The following is a 16875-nucleotide window of genomic DNA, read 5'->3' as shown; positions in this document are numbered from 1 at the left end:
GGCCGGAGCGGCGCGTCTGTCCCCCGGGAGTCCCGGGAAGGAGGCCTGGGCCGGACCGGAGAGTCAGGACCTCGAGCGGGCTTCCAGGCGTTGCACAAAACGACAGGCTTAAGCTGGTGTCCAAGTGACAGGTCAAGGGATGGCTGAGAGCAGGCGTGAGGTCAACAGAGCAATGGCCAAGAGCATGCTCTCTGCAGCCAGAACGCCCGTGCTTCATTTCTGGCTCAGCTACTCACCAGCTGTCAGACCCTGGGCACCCTTTTAATTTTCTCTCTGTCCCCGTTTCTTCATCTGTAAAGTGGCATAATAATTGTACCTACCTCGTAGGGTCGTTACCTGGAATAAGCGAGTGCTGGGTAGGTAGTAAGTGCAAAATAAATATTCTTTCAAGAAAAAGGCATTGCTTCTGACAAAAGTCGCATTTCGATCATTCTTCGGGAACTTCATCTAAGTGTTCAAACCAGCACTACTTTAAATAGGCTACTGTGTAAGATCCCCTTGCTGCTTAAAACGTCGCAAAGGTTCATCATTTGTCCCGTCTTTCTCTAGGTCAGCTTGCCTTTTTTATATCAGGGAAACTGTCAAGAGTTTTAACCTCCAGGGTCTTCCATTAAGAGATGCCATAAAAAGATGAATGAGGTAAACTTTCCGACACTGTAATTAGCTGACAGTCAAATGATTTATTCAAGAGACGCTAGAAAAGTTAGGCTGTGCAAATAACTAAAAGGCTTCCTGTCCTTGATTCCAGGAACTAGAATTACTAAAGCTGGCAACTCTGAACCGTTGTTATTATCTCTCTTTTCCAGCTGGTGAAAACGGACACCAAGAAACTGGGTGTTGTGTGCAATATCGGAGACAGGGATGGGGGAGGGGGTGTCACAGGCTCTTTGGAAGGATGCAAACTTTAAGAACTGTGCATCAGGCTAGGTCTTAGCTGGTCTCTAAGGCTCCCAGCTCACGTGTTGTGATCTTAATTGTACACTCTTTGACAAAAATACATTTATACTTGCCTTTGGGTCTTCATTCATTTAAACCAAATTCATGAAGACTAGTGTTTATTTTTATGATCCCGATCCAAAAATGGCATAAATAGTTTGATATAAGAATTGGGGTAAAAACAGATCAGGAGTTGGCAGGATACGGGAAACTTTTTCAACACCCAAACACTTCTCCAAAAGTTATGGAATGCTCTGATTATGGGTCACCCAGATGGGGATGTTCTGAATTTCTGGAAGGCGGGAGCCTCTACTCATACAGCGGGTTGCCCTTAGTGGACCAGCAGATTGCACTTGCTAGGCCGTCAGTGAATGTCCATCGAATTAAATTGCCATGTTTGTGGTTGAGCTCTCATCATTTCAGAAGATGCTGGGAACCCCAGAGACACTCAAGAGATCTTACTCAAGACACATCACTGCAAACATCATAAGCAAAAACCCCAAGTCCCTAGTTAATGAGTTTATGGGACTTTGGAAGAACAACCCTGGCCACAGGCTTATTGGGCAAAACAAAGTGGAAATTCCAGATACATTTTTCCATAAATCATATGGGTAATTTTTAAAACTTTATTTTGGTCTTAATTATGAGCACCATTGACTCAATTTTAGACTTCAACGATAGCACACTGACGCTACAGGATTATTAAGATTCAGAAATCCCCACATTTTTCCCCAGGTCATAGTGTCACCAGTGAGTTGTGTCACCTCATTATAAAACCTGTATTTGTTCTTAGGTATAATTTCAGGGGCTTGCCATCATTTTTGTTATTAAGCATCTTAGACGTATTGTTAAACTATAAACACAGATTTTTATATTTCTTTAAGTGCCAAGTCTCCAGAGAAGTGTTTGTCACGTGGTAGGGATGCAAATTCACTGATCTATGGCCAATAATAAATATGGAATTTATATCAACAACTACCAAGGAAATAAAGATAGAATCATTTTTCCTCTATTTGAGAGATGGGCAAATTTTTTCTTAAAGGGTAAAGATAGTAAACACAAAAGCAGCCATAGACAATATGTAAAAGAATGAGTGTGGCTATGTCCCACTAAAGATTTACTCGTGGAAATAGGTGGATTTGACCACAGGGTCTTATTTTACCAACTCCCAAATAATTTTATTTAGATAATACTTACCCCATGATTGTATCCACTCCAACATGAAATGCCAGATGTTAAACTACCCTTTAAATGACAATAGGGTAAAAGCTTGATATCCATAAAGCACCAAAAAGTGAGAAGAGGAATCGAGTAACAGTTTGTAATACCAATTAAAATATTTCACAACTACCAAAGGTTTAGAACTACATCTCATGTGTCATAATGGAATAAGATAGATGGATATTTGCATTTTATTTTTGCAAAAGTTATATGTTATGCTAATGGAAAGACTTAAAATGTGGCCAGAAGTCAAAGTATATGTTTAAATCCCCCACAGGATGCCATAATAACTAAGGCCAGGAGTACAATTTGTGGTAAAAACATAAGAACATAGGACATAGAGAAAAAAATTCTCCAATGTGAATCATGCATCTTTCCCTGTCATCTTCAGAATATGGCTGAAAGGGTAAGTCCTTTGAGTCGCCTGTAAATTGAGACTTCGAAACGTGAATCCAGGGCTATTTGATCCATTTGATTTTGCTTTAGGAGGGGGAAGCAGATAGTTCCCTAAACAGGGAGGGGATTTTTTTTTTTTTTTTAATAAACCTGTGGAAAGCCTTGCAGAGCACATCTTCATCCTCACCAGCAGCAGTACTTTCTGAAATTTCATAAGGAACCAATGCTCTTCCATTGGTTAGGAAAGTCAGTTTCAATGACACTCCACATAATTATTCTTCGTGGTTGAAAAAAAAAACAGTCAACATCTGTGTACTCAGTATAAGCGAAATAGCCATGGATAACCGACAGCTACAACCACACTGCTTGTATTAAAAACATCCTTTGGTTTAAAAGAGAAGCTATTGATTGCAGAGCGGGGAAGAAGAGTCCATAGAAGGAGTGCGAACCGCACAAAATTGTGTGCAAGGTGTTGTGTACATAGTTTGTTATGTACAACCATCTGAGATCGTCTTATCTATTCATTGGTGTACTTGGGTTTTGTTCCGTTTCCCTGTCTTAAGAATGTGCGCGCCATGAGACTGAGGAACTTCTCTGTCTTCTCCCCTACTCTAGCGTTTGGTCCAGATCAGTGCCTGACACAGAATCAGCCCTCCATAAATAACTATAGAAGGAATGAAGCAAGGGAGGGAGAGAGAAAGAAAGAGAGGGAAGGAGGGAGGAAAGAATGAAGAAAAAGAGGAAGGAACAGTATCCATTTTTTCTGGACAGAAAGTTCCTAACTTTTCTCATATGCTCAAAAAGGTCTGTGACTCAAAACAAAAAGAAAAGAAAAGAAAAGGAATGACTGGTCATTATCTCCTCTGTTCTTTTGCTCACAAGCCACCCTGCTCTTGATTACATATCAAAACGGTTATCATGGTTTGCCAGAAACCTTAAATGATGCCATGTCATTTGAAAACTGTCTCCTTATGTTTTTATAGCTTTGGAGAATTTCTTCTGCCTGCTTAACTTATAGTTGCCTGGCTTCAGTTCTCCATTTGACCACTTCTTAGATGTCAAGCCACTTATTTATTTTTTGTTTGTCTCATCAAGCAGAGTTAATACATTAAAAAGTATTCTAAGATTTTGAAAAACTTCAAGTACAATTTTTGTCTTCATTGTAGGGCGATAAAACTCTTGCCTCTGTGTATATGATTTTTGAATTAACTTTTAAACTCTTGTACACATAAATCTGAGTAAATTGTGCTAGCTAGTTTTCAGAAATGGCTCCCAAATGAACCATGCCTCCATATTCACCTCGTTTTATATCCTCCTCCTCTTGAATCTAGGCTGGCCCTGAGGCTCACTTTTGACCAAAAGAATAGGGTGGAAGTGATGTTAAATGATTTCGAAGGTTAAATCATAAGAAGGCTTGCAGCTTTCGCTTGGATCTCTGAAATACATACTCTCAGTGCACTCCCTCCTCGAACTCAGTCACCACGCTGCAAGAAGCCCATGTCACATGGGAAGGCCACATAGGGGTGGTCTGAACCTTCACTGAGCCCCCAGCCAACAGCCAGCATCAGCTGCTAGCCATGTGGATCTTGGACGTCCAACACCATCAAGCCTTCAGATGCCTTGAGCCTCAACTGTGCAACCCCATGAGAAACCCCGAATGAGGACATCTCAGCTGAGCCCAGTCAACTCATGGAACCATGAGAGCAATAATAAATTGTTGTTTTAAGCCATTGACTTAAGGGGGGGGTTTGTTACCCACCTACAGATAACTGGAATAAGTTCATTGAAAATAAAGTGTTAAAGCTATGTTTACCTATATTCTAGCTAAAACCTTAATAAATAAATAACTTTATCAAAGTAATACCATATAAGGAGGTCAAGTTATAGAGGAACCAGGTAAACTGTAACATATCCTAAAGTATCCCAGGACTAGTTTTTCACTACTAAGTTGCTGATTTCTGTCTGGTTCTTTCTTCTGAGGTGGGGTAATACATGGGGCATTGTGAAACAACTTGATGACCTTAACCTTTTGGTGTCTGCAAAGTAAATATACTTGCAGTTACATTTGACTTAAAAGGACATGAAATAAGTCCTTGCCCACATGCTTTGGCTAAAAAAAAGGAACAAAGGAGTGGTCACAAGTGGCCAGACTAAAGACTCAATTAAAATAATAGATGGAAAAAATATATATTTCTTTACCTACTCAGCTTATCTTTTCTGTTTGCTAATAGTTCCTGAAACCCTCAGGTCCATAATTCCTAATCTGCAATTTTGAAATCCACAAACCTCTGAAAATCAAAAGTTTTTTTCTTAAGTTTGGCACCTAAACTCATTTGGTAGCAACCGAACTTTCTTTTGGCTATTTATGTTCTTTATCTTATTTAATATGAACACTCATTTGGTAGCTGAACTGTTTGATTACAAGTTCCTGTCCCAGACACCACTTACGCTGCCCCACAAGTAAAATGCAGTATATGTCCTGTGTCACCCTTCTAAAAACTGAAACTTCCGACTTCCAAAATACTTCTGGTTTCAGACCTGAAGTAGACTACGTTGGAGACCCGAAGTAAACTTTTTTGTGCAAGGGGAAGGGCATTCTAGTGTGGAGTCACTGCGCACTCGCTGGATTCGGACAGCCCGAGTTCAAATCCTAACTCCACTGCTGGCCGCCTCTCAGACCTGGGTTAGTCTGTAACTCTCTGCCTCAGTTTCTTCCCCTGGAAAATAAGGATAGTAATAGAAACTACCTCATAGGGTTCTTAAGAGAACTAAATCAGATTATGCATGTAAAATGATTAGCCCATTGATGAGTAGTTAGTAAACACTCAACAAATGTTAACTCTTATTGTATTATTATTAAATGTAAGTTTTTTCTAAATTCTAAAAAATTAATAATATCAGTAACGGTTTAGTGAGGAATACACAAGGTATTATCAACAGAAAGATATTTAACACAGGGAATCTGATGCATGCAAAGTCTTTGGAAGGAGTGGTGGATGATGGTTGAGAGGGGACCACCACTAACTTTCTGGTTATTCCACATCAGCTGTGGACCTGATGTCAGGAAGCTGCTGTACCCAGAGGTCAGAAAAATGACAGGAAATCACGGTCAGTGTCAGAGCTCCCCTGCAGTGTAGAAACTGATAACTGTTAGGGACACTCATTGGAGTCTAGCTTCGCTGCAAAAATTTATGTCTATCAAAACTTCATGTCAGCTGCTGCTACTGGAGGAAGAATGACATGCTCCTTACGCTGTTGAAAGCCCATGAGTGCATCTCCCTGGCAGAACTTAAACCTTATCAGACCTGTGCTGCCAAGGGACTCTAGGCAATGCAGTTCCTGCAATAGACAATACCCAACACAAATAACTTAATAATAATAACTAACATTTGTAAAACACTTGCCATAAAAGCTCTGTGAGGTAGGCAGGAACTGTAGCTCAGAGGGGCTAAGTGATGTGTCCAGGACTGCACAAACATGAGAGCCTCAGGTCCTCAAATTCCAAATGTAGAGTGTGTTTCTTTATGCCAGTGTGTCCTATTTAATCATCTGAGTTCCGCTATTTCCTGCAAATCATTAGTCCATTTGTATTATTATTTACTTATTGTTTTTCTTTAAGCTGACTCACATTTCTACTTAAATCAAATTAAAGAGGAAATTTTGCATCACTATCTAAAGTATAATGCGAATCACTAAAACGGAAAACAGGTGTCACATAGCATAAATGGAAGATGAAAGTAAAAATGAACACACCGAAAACAAGACAATGATATTAAAACTACTTAGCTAGAGTTGCCCACAGAGGGCTCTGAGCTAAAAGCACACTCTCTCTTTGTTGAAAAGGGGATTTGCACATGCTAGAGATGTTGGACATACTAACAACCATCATCCTAGCACCAAACTGAGACCCTCTCATTGATACATTCACAAAGACTAAAAGGTGACTACAATCTCGGGAAAAAAATTAGACTTCTCACTATGTGGGGCAATGTTATTTAAAGCCTTGTGCATCTTACCTACTCATTCATATAAGATTTTTTTTTTAGTGAGGTGAAATTCTCATAACCATTTTCATAAAATTCTCATAAAATTAACCATTCTAAGAACAATTCAGTAGCTTTTAGTACATTTACAATGTCATACGACCACCACCTCTATGTAGTTATGAGACATTTTTATCACCTCAGAAAGAAACTTCATACACGTTAAGCAGTTTCTCTCCATTCCCTCTCTCCCCACACCTAGCAACCACTAATCGGCTTTCTGTCTCTATGAATTTACCCTGGATATTTCATGTAAATGGAATCACACAATACGTGACCTTTTGTGTCTGTCTTCTTTCACTTAGCACAATATTTTTGAGGTTGATACACGTTGTAGCGTATATCAGTACTTCATTACTTTTTATGGCTGAATAATATTCCATCATATGGATATACCACAATTTGTTTATCCAGTCATTCACTGATGGACGTTTGAGTTGTCTCCACCCTTTGGCTATTGTGAATAGTGCTGCTATGAACACGTGTGTACATGTATTTTCTTCAGAACCTGCTTTTCAGTTATTTTGGATATACACTTAGGAGTGGAATTGCAGGGTCATATGGTAATTCTATGTTTAACTTATGGAGAAGCTGCCAAACTGTTTTCCACGGTGGCTGAACCATTGCACATTCCCACCAGCAACACACAGGGTTCCAATTTTTCCACATCTCTGCCAACACTTGTTATTTTCTGTTTGTGTGATTATAACTATCCTTGCGAGTGTGAAATGGCATCACATAATTTTGATTTGCATTTCCCTAGTGACCCTGAGCATCCCTTCATGTGCCTGTTGGCTATCTGTATATCTTCTTTGGAGAAACATCTATTCGAGTTCTTTGCCCATTTTTTACATTGAGTTGTCTGTCTTCTTATTGTCAAGTTCTAGGAGTTCTTTATGTATTCTGACCATTAGCATATATATGATTTGCAAATACTTTCTCCCATTCTGTAGGTTGCCTTTTCACTTTATTGATAATGTCCTTTGATGGACAAAAGTTTTCAATTTTGATTAAGTCCAATTTGTCTATTTTTCGGTTGTTTTTCTTTTAGTGTCATATCTAAGAATCCATAGCCCAAGCCAAGATCATAAATATTTACCCATGTTTTCTTCTAAGAAACATATGTTTTAGCTATTATATTTATATAAGGTTTTTAAACCATACTATAACATTTTCATAGAAACAAGGTAAATCCATTGACTTAGATTAACTGTAAACTTTGAAATTTACTCACCATTGAAAGACATTTGTTTGTTTAATAACGCGTTTGTTTAGCTATGACTGTGGACAAATCACTGTACTGCACTGCACAGATGGTATAGATATTTGTAGTATATACATATATATGTATATTTATAAGTATGTATTCATTAGTATAGGATATTATTCTTATATGCTAATAGGAAGTATACAGAAAGTATTAGGAGAAACTACTAAGGAGAGAGACTGGTTGCCAGTTTATGAGAAGAGGGGCAGTACAGTGATAAATTTTTTAAAAAGCCAACTCAAATTGGCCCAAATAATAAAGATGATAATTGGCTCACATCACTGAAAGCTTGGTAGAAGATGGGTTTGTGGAACTCAACGATATTGTCAAGGACCAGCTTCTTTCTCTGCCTCTCATCGCGTCGGCCCTATCCAACCAAGATGGCTGCCAACAATTTCCAGTGCTACATGCCTCCTTATCTCAATCAGAGAAAGTGAGCAACCCCAGCAAACACTTACCTAAGTCTCAGGCTCTGGTATGCTTTGTATCACATACTCATCCCCGAATCAACATTTATAGCTAGAATGTAGGATTATGTTAATTGTTCTCACCCCTCTTTAGCACCAGTAATGGAGTGAGGCTTCTTCCCATGTGAAGAAGGCATGGTTCTCAAATGGAAAATTGGGCAAGTGACAGAGAAAAGAGGAACAGTTATGGGGAGGCCATCACAATGTTCACCCCAGGTAATCTCAGAGAAGTCTTAACAGAAGAGATGAGATTTGACCCAGTCAGAGAGAATCAAATAGCAGAATAGTGTGGAAGTCCATTTTTAAAAATTTGGAATAATCATCCATTTCAGCTGGACCACTGGTGTGAGATGAAAGTTAGCAATCCTAGGAGGATAACTTGAGAGCATATCCTAATAGAGGACTTCAAATGCCTGACTAAGGAGTTTAGACTTAATTCACTAGGCAGCAAAGAGAAAAAGAAAATGACTTTCCTCTTAGAAAAAAAAACATGATTTCTCTAACTCAAACTGTACAGAGATGAAAGAAGAATTCACTGTTAGAAGAATTCACTTTAATGCTAGGTCTTGGTATTTGATAAGCTATATTCACTTACGAAAATTCATTCATTCATTCTTTCATTCAGTCAACAAATATTGAGTACCTAATGTGTGTTCAGCTCTGTACTGGCAATAGCTGGTTATTTAATGGTGAGAAAACAGTAAAGTCATCGCCCCTGTGAAGGTTATAGGCCAATGGAGGGCTTATCATATACGTCATCATGTCATAGATTCTAATGTCTCACCTGCCTTTGGAAAGCATTAAATTCCGGGCCAGAATGGCTCATTCACAGTCAATGGAAAGCAAGGCAAGAAAGCACTCAAACCACGGTTAACAAACCTGATGAGTGGCAGCTCAGAGACCAAGAACTTTCTCATAATCTCCATGCCTTACCAGGTTAATCCATTCCTCTTCTGAGTTTTCTGAGTCCAGTTGATACTTCACTGCAAAGAGGTGACTCTATAGCCCTAATTGGATGAACCGACATGAGCTTTGCCCAGAGGTTTCATTTACCTATGCTCAACATACTCATCTTAAAAATAGATGACTTTTGCTTTACCTCAATCATAGACCTAAATATTGTCAAGTTAAAATCAGAGCAGAGGGGCTCGCCTGGTGGCATAATTGTTAAGTTCGTGTGCTCCACTTCAGTGGCCCTGGGTTCCTGGATTTGGATCCCGGGTACGGAGCTAGCACCACTTGTCAAGCCACGCTGTGGCGGTAGCCCACGTAAAATAGAGGAGGACTGGCATAGATGTTAGCTCAGGGACAATCTTCCTCACACACACACACAAAAGTCAAAGCAGAGACTAGATAATTAAGTTTCTTTATTGTTTATCTAAACTAGATATTAAATTTATCTATCTAATAAACACAAGTTTATTATCACAATGTGCTTAGAGGTTTCCTTCTTTCCTCTCTCCCACTCTTCCTCCTTTTTTTTCAACAAACCTCTGTTGAGTACTTACAAAGAGACAGGACTTGAGAAGAACAGCTATAAAGTCTCTTAACTGCCCAACTCTCCATCTTTTATTATGTGCCACTCTTTCTTCCCTATGTTACCTGAGCTCAGAAAGATGTATTTGAAATGACAACAATTCTCTCTTCCAACCCAGGAAATGTAGCTTCACATTGGTCTAAGAAGTGAAATGCCTAACTTAAGCTGGCGATAAGAAGGCCACATACTGTGTGATTCCAACTATATGACGTTCTGGAAAAGGCAAAACTTTGGAGATGGTAAAAAGATCAGTGGTGGCCAGAGGTTGGGGTTGGGTGGGAGGGATGAATGGGGGTGCACAGAGGATTTTTAGGGCAGTGAAAATACTCTGCATTATACTATAGTGTGGACACCTCACTATACATTTGTCCAAACACACAGAATGTACAACACCAAGAGTGAACCCAAATATAAACTATGGACTTTGGGTGATGATGTTGTGTCAGTGTAGGTTCATCAATTGTAACAAATGTAACACTCTAGTGAGTGATGTTGACAATGGAGGCTCTATGTATGGGGGCAGGGGGTATATGGGAATTCTCTGTACTTTCCACTCAGTTTTGCTGTGAACTTAAAACTCCTCTAAAAAACAAAGCATGTTTTTTAAAAAAATGAAAAAATGGAGTTTATTAATCCAACCAATACATATAAAGCCCTTAATTGTGCCAAGTACTGTATGACACACTGTAGTATTACAGATGACAAGACACATATGGTTCCCGGCCCCCAGAGAACTTATATGAATGTGTTCGTCAGATAAAGTCATTGTGCTTAATAAGTTGCCCTTCCCAGAGAGTGTAACTCTTTGTCCAATTAAGAGCTCCAGGCATCCTCCAGCAGGTTGCTATTGGGTAATTCCAGTTGGCATAAAGGGGGCAGGCCTTGCAGCCCCTGAGAGAGAACACCCCCAAAGCCAGTAATTCTCACCTGAAGCTTTTGAAAAATACTGTTTCTGCGGTATCATCCCCAGAATCTCTGATTCAATAGGTTTAGGAGGTGCCTAGATGCCACATTTCTTAAGCACCCCAAGTGGTTCTGATGCACGAGGTTCATCACTCAGTAGTCAGTTTCACTCTACATAATAATGATAATCACTGTTGATATATTGAGTCTTAACATGAACATTCCAATGGAAAACTGGGCAACCACCAACGTCCATGGCAAGGAAGTCATGAAAACTAAAAACACAGATGATTAATACATGTTTAGCTCCATAAGTAATCAAATAAATCTAAATTGAGGGCAATATAATGCAATTATTCATCTATCATATTGACAAAGATTTTAAAACGCTCAGAATGTGTCAAGAATATGGTGATATGGGCTTTCCATACATTGCTGGCTGGAGTGTAAATTGGTAGAATTTAACTAAAGGGCATTTTGGCAATATATATTAGGTTTTATAATGTAAATAGGTTGATCCAGTAATTTACTTTCTAGGAGTATTTCCTAAGGAAATAACTCTCACAGACAAAAGAAAAAAACTCCCACAAAGATCTATGTATAAGGCTGTTTATCACAGCCTGTTTACAATACAAAAAATTGGAAGCCACCTGCCTTTAAATAAAGGATTGGTTGAAAAAGAGTAACTCAACAAATGGAATGCAATTCCCTTAAAAATTATGTCCATATATATTTATTAACAATGAAATATACCTTTAACTGACTTTTTAAAAACTACCTATACAGTATAATCTTATTTTTAAATAAAATATATGTGAGACACATAGACCAAATGAGAAGGAAATTATTGAAAACGTTAAGAGTGATGATTTCTGGGGAATTATTACTGGAAATTTTATTCTATTTATACATTTTTACATTTTCTGAATGATTTCTACAGTGAGCATGTATCGTTTTTAAAATCTCCTCCACTCTGAAAACTTTTGTGTTTTGTAATAAACATCGGGACATGTTACGCCTATTTGCATGGAGTTTTCATTGAAGGAACAGTCTCTAAAAGACAGTCTGTGTAACGCTCTATGGGGAGAAGTTGGGGGCACAGAGGAAGGAGGAAGAGAACAGCAACGGTCTAACCTACAGCCCAGGCCCCAGACTAGGTCCGAACCGAACGGAAAGACAGGCTGCAAGCAAGGACCAAAAGAGAGGTTTTCCCAGGGGCCACTGTGAGACACAGAGGCATAAACAGTATTACTTCAGTGCCCATAGGGCATATGGCAGGTGATACAGAGTAGGACAAAGAGTCATCCTCCTCAATTCAGAGCAGCAGGAAGGAGCAGTGAGGACTTATGGGAATGGTGCCCCATCCTGATATTGTGAGGCCAGAAAATTGGAGTGTTTCTGAAGGATGTGGCAAGAGAGAAAGCCCTGGTGCCTTAGCAAGAGCAAGCTCAGTGGGGTGGCAAAGCCAGGTTGGAGAGGGTTGGGTGGTGAACGGTAATGGAGTGGAGCGGTCCAGAAAGGGTTTTCCAAAGTGGGAAATACAGGAGCATGTTTCACTGCTGATAGACTCATCCAGCAGCGGGAGAAAGGCTGAACACGTAGGAGAGAGGGAGCTCCTCTCTTTCCACCCACAAGTCCTGATTTGTTCTCATCCACACCATGGCTTCAACTACTACTTGCATGGGAATAGTCAGATTATAGCTAAAGCCCAGCACATAATAAAATTTTATTAAATAAATGACGCTTTCTGCTGACTTCAGACCCAAATAACTAACTCATCATATCCCTCACCAACTCCTCTACTACTGCACGCACGCAGGCACGCACGCATGCGGAGACCCACCATTCTTCCTTTGGCGTTCGCTCTCAATGAATGGCACCGTTACCCACTGATTGCCCAAGCTAACTACCAGCGCATCCTCTTTAGTGCTCCTTGTCATCTCTCCCCATCTCACGTCCAACAAGTCAACAAGTGTAGAGTCTATCTTTGGCTAGCTCTTGAATCCATTCCATCCTCGTCATTCCCACCACCACTGTTTTAATTCAATCTCTCATCACTTGGCATTTGGATTACTGCAAATCTTTTCTTTATCTCCAATCTATCCTTCACTCTATCAAACACAGCAATGCCTCACACTAACAGCATGATTTTCCTAAAATTTAAATCTGACTGTGTCATTTATCTGTCCATTCAGAGTTTCAAAATAAAGTCCATGTCAAGTACTCAATAAATAATTGACTGGCTGAATAAAGGAACGATTGAGCTTACAGCAAGATTGCCCGTCCTTTGCCAATGTGGGATAACTTTGGGCTAATAATCCTTTGTTATAATAACCTAATGCCTGCTGGTTTCCAGGCAAAGACTCAAAACAGGCATACCCAGGTTTTGTTATGTGTTACCATTCATATTTTCACTATCAGGCAAGAAGAAGTTCAAGGGGGGAAGTGGTGTATATTATAAAGTCATGACAATTATTTTATGGATATGATGGAGGACCCATAGTGCCTAAGACTGGAAAAAGGCATTTTTAAAGTGGGAACATAAAACACAGCTTTAGTAATTACATATGATGCATTTAGCTTTGCTACCAGGGAGATACTAAGATAAATTATAAAATTATTCATTTCCAAATAAAAGAAGGAATCCCAAAAAAAGGACCGAGGAGTGACTCATAATAGAGCTTTGAAGACAGAAAATCCTGCAACGGCAATTGCATTTCCTTCTAGGATAAAGTGGCAGGCTATGCTGATAAGGAGGAAGCAATAGCTATAATCTATATAATCTGCTATTTTCAATACAGATTCCAATGTGATATTATCATCGAAGCTGGAAAGATGCAGTTCAGTCAAAGAATAGCTAATTGCACATACATGTTTGACACCAGCATCAAGCCATTTCTCAAAGTCTAGCAAACATACTCTTTTCGACAAGGAAAATGTTAAGAGCCACCTTTTGCAATGTTACAAAACCTAGGACAAAGAAGCAAATCAATACAGGAATCCTCTTTTCATTTTCATTATATCAATGGACTAAAATATAACAAAATCTGTTCTGGGAGATAGACTCAAAATGGCATTGATATTTTAGATAATGGCTGATGATAACCTTTCTACATTGTGTATGTATTTTATTTAATGTATAACCTGTGACTGTCTTTGAGTAAACAGGGCATATACAAATGAAACTATTAATAAAACATAACCATGGTGAGGTTAAAAAGAATGTCACCATTTATTTCAGCAGTATTGAATCCTGTCTATTTAATCTTGGAGTCATTGCTATCCTTCCTCGAAAAATTAATAATGATAAAAATAATCTGCAAAGGCATTTAAGCAAAACATTTATAATACAATTTTTTAAATAAGCAGGATACGTATTTTTTAATACCAATCTAAGGGATTTCTGCCTCCCTCATCTCTGAGAGAAGATGCTCCAGGACAAGATGCTCCATCTCTGAGACAAGATGCCAACAATGGAGAACTTGTCTCCATCACCTGAGTTTCATTTCCCTTTGGGGTTTTCTCCAGTGGGTGTGATAGTCATTAGTGCTGTTCAACAAATATTTCTGGCTCTCCATCTTCCGGACATATGATGGGATTGCTTCCTGGCCCCCTTGGGTTGGGTGGGGTCATCCTGGCTAATGAGTTGTGAACAGAATGTAGTATATTTAACTCCTGTGCAGAACATTGAATTACTAGGGTGAGACCTTCCAGAGTGAGCTTTCCCTCTGCCACAACAATAGCCATGCTCTGCATGGTGGTTCTCCATCAGCCTGGATTACAAAACAAGACAGAGAAGAAACCCCCAGCTTTCCTGTTGTAGAAATGTAATATGCGCAAAAGCGAAATCTTATTTTTAGCCACCAAAATTTTGAAGTTGTTTGTTATTGCAGCAAAGTCCAGCCTACCCTGACTAATACAGAAAGATTATTACTGTCACTAATACCCTAACCCTCATTATTAATTTTCCCTTAACTCTGAGAGCCCTGCATTGACAAAAACTCTTTCTTAGGTTCCTATTGACCTCACTGATAGACACTGGAACTTTTGAAATGGCATTAATGAACACAGTCGGAGAAAAGAGGCAACAGAATACAAAGGCTCAGAGAGTGAGCCAGGAAGACAGACTAACTGGGTTCTGCCACTTCTCCCGGTGTGACCTTGGGCAAGTTACATCATCTCCCCAATGATAGATAGAATCTATCTCATTGAATTGTTTTCAATGCTCAATAAATTCTCATTAAAAAAATATCTTCTCAGTGGGCCCTTCTTTGCCCACTCTCTTTAGCTTAGATTCCCCAGAAAACAGAATCTGAGAAAGATGCTTTTGCGTGAGAACTTCATTGCAGATTATGATCCCAGAGATCAGAAGACAGAGGGAAGGGAGGCAAACAGGGCAGATGAGAGAGCCAACACAAGGATGCAAGGTAGCATTATGAAGTTGGTGACTGGTCACTCAGTCCTACAGGACCAACTGAGAAGACTTTCAAAGGTCTCTCAGGACCCTCCATTTATAGAGGGGTGGAGAAGAAAGGAGGAGCACGTATCCATCAGCTCTGGTCCCACATTGGTCAAAGGTTAGCCCCAGGGGGCATTAAGTGACCTGTGCTTCTGGGTCATGCATGCATGGGCACAGGCACTGAGAGATGTGTCCCATACTTTGTCATCAACACAGCCGCCCTAGAATGGGAGACAAGAGGCAGGTGGTGCTACTAGGCTGCACCTGCATCAGGCTGGTCAGAGTCTGCCTATAAGAGATCTGAAGTGGCACAAAAAAAGGTGTGCAATCCACCACCAATTAATTTTTTTTTAAAGATTGGCACCTGAGCTAACATCTGTTGCCAATCTTCTTTTTTCTTCTTCTCCCCAAAGCCCCCAGTACACAGTTGTATATTCTAGTTGTAGGTCCTTCCGGTTGTGCTATAGGGGATGCCACCTCTGCATGGATTGATGAGTGGTACTAGGTCCACACTCAAGAGCCGAAGCTGTGAAACCGTGGGCCACCGAAGCGGTGGGCGTGTGAACCTAACCACTTGGCCATGGGGCAGGCCCCTCCACCACCTATTTTAAATTGCAAATACTTCACTCTGAAAATTCTTATCCTTCTACACTGCTTATTTTTCTTCATTTCACCTATCACCATCTAATATACAATATAACTTACTCATTTAGTTTATTCTGTCTGCCCCTGCGAGGACGTAAACTCCATGACAGCAAGAAATTTTCTCTTGTTAACTGCTATATCTCAATGCTTAGAACAATGTCTGGCATATAGTAGGTCCTCTAGAAAGACTGTTTTTTAACATTTGGGTTTTGATAAAATCTCAAATGTACAGAAAATTTGCCAAAAATAAAAGTACAAAGAACTCCTGTCTATGCTTCACTCAAATTTACCATTGTTAACATTCTACATTTGTGCACTCTCTCTCTCTCACTCACATATTCTGAACCATTTGAGAGTAATATATAAACACCATGCTCCTTTACTTTCATATACTTACACATGTACCTTCCAAGATAAGGAGAAGCTCTAATATAATCACAGGACAATTATCAAAATCAAGAAATTTAACATGCTGTTGAACACATAATTCACATTCAAATTTTGTCAATAGTCCCAAAAATGTCTTTGATAGCAAAATTTACCCTAGCTCAGGATTCAGTCCCTCATCACACATTGCGTTTAGTGGGTATGTCTCTTTAGTCTTCTTAATCTGAAATACTTCCTTAGCCTTTCTTTGTCTTTTGTGACTTTGACATTTTTGAAGACTACAGGCTCATTATTTTGTAGAAAGATCCTTTAATTTAGATTTATTTGACGTTTGTCATGATTAGATTCAGATGATAAAAAAATACGTGAATAAATTATTATTATCAAATACGGTTGTTTTCAAAGTGCAGGGCTCTGATCCCTGTTATAAGTGGCCCCTCCCAGGACTCACAGATCCAATTCTGCCTCCTCTCTTACAATACCTAAACTCTAACCCCAAAGTGCTGACACATTTCCCGGCAGCACCCAAATTCCCTACTTGCCAGCTCCTATCTAGCTGCACGTGCAAGGCCAGCTCTCCACATCCCACTCCCCAGCAGGTCCTCCCTATACAA

The 16875-nt window shown here is 39.6% G+C and overlaps 1 protein-coding gene across 3 annotated transcripts in view; it reads right to left on the bottom strand.

The window, feature by feature from the left end:
- USP6NL (USP6 N-terminal like) overlaps positions 1–16875 on the bottom strand; it is a 256580-nt gene that overhangs the window by 162413 nt on the left and 77292 nt on the right. Inside the window, exon 1 of one of the 3 annotated variants that reach the window (XM_046678694.1) lies at positions 337–356. The exons of the other annotated variants lie outside the window; for them this stretch is intronic. The gene's annotated coding sequence lies outside the window, so the exon portion shown is untranslated. Of the gene's footprint in view, positions 1–336; positions 357–16875 lie in introns of those variants that run through there. 3 annotated transcript variants of the gene reach the window in all.

This window comes from Equus quagga, chromosome 12 (assembly GCF_021613505.1).
Source record: "Equus quagga isolate Etosha38 chromosome 12, UCLA_HA_Equagga_1.0, whole genome shotgun sequence".
Lineage (NCBI taxonomy): Eukaryota > Metazoa > Chordata > Mammalia > Perissodactyla > Equidae > Equus > Equus quagga.
This window is presented reverse-complemented; position numbering and strand designations above follow the sequence as displayed.